The sequence below is a fragment of the Pristiophorus japonicus genome, chromosome 10 (assembly GCF_044704955.1).
Source record: "Pristiophorus japonicus isolate sPriJap1 chromosome 10, sPriJap1.hap1, whole genome shotgun sequence".
Taxonomy (NCBI): domain Eukaryota; kingdom Metazoa; phylum Chordata; class Chondrichthyes; family Pristiophoridae; genus Pristiophorus; species Pristiophorus japonicus.
The window spans coordinates 168758350-168762874 of record NC_091986.1 but is presented as its reverse complement, the minus strand read 5'-3'; the positions used below and the strand labels follow the sequence as shown (position 1 = coordinate 168762874).

Genomic DNA, 4525 nt, shown 5'->3' with positions numbered 1-4525 from the left:
TCCTCCACTTAGGGTGGTCTTTGGCCAGAGATTCCCAGATGCTGGTGGGGATGTTGCACTTTATCAAGGAGGCTTTGAGGGTGCCCTTGAAACATTTCCTCTGTCCACCTGGGGCTCGCTTGCCGTGTAGGAGTTCCGAGTAGAGCGCTTGCTTTGGGAGTCTCATGTCGGGCATGCAGACAACGTGGCCTGCCCAGTGGAGCTGGTCAAGTATGGTCAGTGCTTTGATGCTGGGGATGTTGGCCTGGTCGAGAACACTGACGTTGGTGCATCTATTCTCCCAGGGGGTTTGGAGGATCTTGCGGAGTCATCGTTGGTGGCATATTTCCAGCGATTTGAGATGTCTACTGTATATGGTCCATGTCTCTGAGCCATATAGGAGGGCGGGTATCACTACAACCTTGTAGAGCATAAGCTTGGTGCCAGATTTGAGGACCTAATCTTCAAACACTCTCTTCCTTAGGCAACCGAAGGTTGTGCTGGTGCACTGGAGGCAGTGTTGGACCTCGTCGTCGATGTCTGCCCTTGCTGATAATAGGCTCCCGAGATATGGAAAGTGGTCCACATTGTCCAAGGCTGCGCCGTAGATTTTGATGACCGAGGGGCAGTGCTGTGTGGCTGGGTCAGATTGGTGGAGGACCTTTTTCTTATGGATGTTTAGTGTAAGGCCCATGCTTTCGTACCCCTCGGTGAAGATGTTGACGATGGCTTGGAGTTCAGCCTCTGTATGTGCGCAGACGCAAGCGTTGTCTGCGTACTGTAGTTCGACGACAGAGGATGGGATGGCCTTGGAACTAGCCTGGAGGCAACACAGGTTGAACAGGTTCCCACTGGTTCTATAGTTTAGTTCCACTCCAGCGGGGAGCTTGTTGAGTGTAAGATGGAGCATTGCAGCGAGGAAGATCAAGAAGAGCATAGGCGCAATGACGCAGCCCTGCTTGACCCCGGTCCGGACGTGGATTGGGTCTGTGGTGAGCCCACTGGTCAGGATCACAGCTTGCATGTCGTCATGGAGCAGGCGGAGGATGGCGACAAATTTTTGAGAGCAGCCCAAATGGAGGAGGATGCTCCATAGTCCCCCGTGGCCCACAGCGTCAAAGGCCTCTGTGAGGCCAAAGAAGGCCACACACAAGGGTTGGTGCTGTTCCCTGCACCCCTCTTGCAGTTGTCACGCCATGAAGATCATGTCCATTGTACCCCGTAGCGACGGAATCCACACTGTGACTCCGGGAGGAGCTCCTCAGCCACAGGGAGAAGAAGGTTGAGGAGGATTCTAGCGATGACTTTCCCAGTGGCCGACAACGGGGGATTCCTCTGGAGTCGCCGCAGTCGGACTTGTCCCCTGTTTTAAAGATGGTCATGATTACTGTATCCTGAGATCTCCCGGCATGCTCTCCTCCTTCCAGGTGAGAGAAATGAGCTCTTGCATTCGAGCCAATACTTTAGTGCCTCAGCGGGGATTCCATCTGCTCCCGAAGCCTTGTTGTTCTTGAGCTGATGGATGGCCTTTTCTACCTCGTGCAGGGGTGGGTTTTGCTGAGATGGTAGTGGATAGCATGCTGCGATATGGAGTCGAGGACACTCGTGTCAAAGGCAGAGTCTCGATTGAGGAGATCTTCAAAGTGCTCCTTCCAGCAGGCCCTGACTGCCTCGGTGTCCTTGATGAGTGTCTCCCCATTCTTGGCCAGCAATGGGGTGGGGCCTTGGGCGCTTGGGCCATAGCTGGACTTGACTACGGTGAAGAATCCTCGCATGTCGTCGCTGTCGGCCAGCTGCTGAATCTCTTGTGCTTTCTCCACCCACCATCTATTCTTTAGGTTGCAGGTTTTTTGTTGGACCTTGGCCATCAGCTGTCTATAGAGGTGCTTTGCTGCTACCGAGTTGGGTTGTTGCTTTAAGTTCAGAAATGTCCTGCACTTGCGGTTTATTAGCTCCTGGATCTCCTGGTCATTCTCATCAAACCAGTCCTGGTATTTCCTGGTTGAGTGACCGAGCGTCTCTTCACAGATACTGGTTATTGTGGCCTGGAGGGCAGACCAAGCTTTGTGGGCATTCTGCGTCTCGGGGTCGTCGCGGGTCGCCAGGTTGGCAGTGAGGCGTGGCTCTATAGGGCTCTCTTAGCTGGGTCTTTGAGTGCCCCGGCGTTGATTTTTCTGCAGTATTGCTTCTGTTGCCGTAGTTGCTTTGGCATTAAATTAATGTTGATGACGGAACGGATTAGGTGGTCCGCCCAGCAGTCATCGGCTCCTGGCATGGCGTGGGTGATGCACACGTCCTTGCGATCCCTGGCTTGAACGATGATATAGTCGAGCAGGTGCCAGTGCTTGGAACGAGGGTGTTGCCACGATGCCTTGTACTTGTCCCTCTGGCAGAACAAGGTGATGGTGATGACAAGGTCATGTTCTAGGCATTTTGTCAGGAGCAGGGTACTGCTGGAGTTGATTTTCCCCACCCTCTCTCTGCCGATCATGCCTCCCCAGAGGTCAGTGTCCTTACCGACACTGGCGTTGAAGTTGCCGAGGAGGATCAGTTTGTCATCCGTAGGGACGCGGGACAGGGATTGTTCGAGGCTGAAGTAGAATCATCTGTTGTGTCGAGTGTTGGGGCATATGCACTGATAACTGTGGGGCACTGGTTCTATGATAGGGTGAGCCAGAAAGTCATGAGACGTTCGCTAATCCTACAGGGGGAGTCTCTGAGGCGGTTGACCAGCTCGTTCTTGATGGCAAAACCAACTCTATGGAAGCGGTGTTCTTCCTCTGGTTTGCCTTTCCAGAAGAAGGTGTAACCTCCACCTTGTTCTTTGAGCTGGCCTTCCCCTGCCTGCTGGGTCTCGCTGAGAGTAGCAATGTCGACATCAAAGTTTCTAAGTTCTCGGGCAACAATGGCGGTGCAGTATTCCGGCCTGTCACTGTTAGAGTTTCAAGGACACCCTCAAAGCCTCTTTGATAAAATGCAACATCCCCACCGACATCTGGAAGTCCCTGGCCAAAGACCGTCTAAAGTGGAGGAAGAGCATCCGGGTGGGCGTTGAGCACCTCGAGTCTTGTCACCGAGAGCATGCAGAAAACAAGCGCAGGCAGCGGAACGAGCGTGCGGCAAACCAGTCCCACCCACCCTTTCCTTCAACGACTGTCTGTCCCACCTGCGACAGAGAATGTAATTCTCGTAGTGGATTGTTCAGTCACCTAAGAACTCAGTTTTAGAGTGGAAGCAAGTCTTCCTCGATTTCGAGGGACTGCCTACGATCATAATGATGTCCATCAGAGTCCTGACGTTCCAAGTTCCGAACTTCATTTCCTCCCCGTAAAAAAAGTACTTTTCCTGTCGTACAAGGTTTTCCCGTCATACAAAGCAACAATTTCAAGCTACGGTATTTCAATGGGGCAGAAGCGATTGCTGATATCACCACGTCTCCAGTTCTTTCATTGTACATGCATGCTTACAAACCTGGTTGAATAAAAGCCATTTTACAAGGGTTAGATCATGTTAATAATTGACATCCACACTCTGTTTTAGTGAATGCAATAAAACTAAGAATCATAAGAAATTATTTGTACTGCTTAGCACATCTTGTGAACTAGTGATGTTGTTCTTAACCTCCCATATGGTCTAGCGGTTAGGATTCCTGGTTTTCACCCAGGTGGCCCGGGTTCGACTCCCGGTATGGGAATTTGCAATTTTTCACAAACTTCGATCCTCATTATATTTCAAGTTTTAAGTATAAATATTTGGCATCATTTCTTTTTATTCATCACTTGGGGTACATTGCTGACAATTATTACATTCGGACTATGTTCTCCATTCTTCTATTGAACACTAAGTTCAACTATTTATGGAGATCAGCGACACTTCGCAGGTCAGACCTGGAGGGACTGCTGCAGCGTGAGGAGCGCAGAACAATGGTATAATTAGTGCTAGAGGGCGCGATGGAGCAAAAGCGCGGCCCGTCGTCTTTCTATATTACTCGGGGAGCTACTAATGGTGGCTCTTAATGTACATTTAATGTACTCACTGGGCTGTGGGTCTGGGTACTGTACATTTAATGTACTCACTGGGCTGTGGGTCTGGGTACTGTACATTTATTGTACTCACTGGGCTGTGGGTCTGGGTACTGTACATTTAATGTACTCACTGGGCTGTGGGTCTGGGTACTGTACATTTAATGTACTCACTGGGCTGTGGGTCTGAGTACTGTACATTTAATGTACTCACTGGGCTGTGGGTCTGGGTACTGTACATTTAATGTACTCACTGGGCTGTGGGTCTGGGTACTGTACATTTAATGTACTCACTGGGCTGTGGGTCTGGGTACTGTACATTTATTGTACTCACTGGGCTGTGGGTCTGGGTACTGTACATTTAATGCACTCACTGGGCTGTGGGTCTGGGTACTGTACATTTATTGTACTCACTGGGCTGTGGGTCTGGGTACTGTACATTTAATGTACTCACTGGGCTGTGGGTCTGGGTACTGTACATTTAATGTACTCACTGGGCTGTGGGTCTGGGTACTGTACATTTA

At 50.6% G+C, this 4525-nt stretch overlaps 1 non-coding gene across 1 annotated transcript; it reads left to right on the top strand.

The window, feature by feature from the left end:
* The first annotated feature begins 3601 nt into the window (after positions 1-3601).
* Positions 3602-3673, top strand: trnae-uuc (transfer RNA glutamic acid (anticodon UUC)). Its single transcript has one exon. It is a non-coding gene; the product is annotated as a tRNA-Glu (tRNA).
* Positions 3674-4525: the final 852 nt, after the last annotated feature.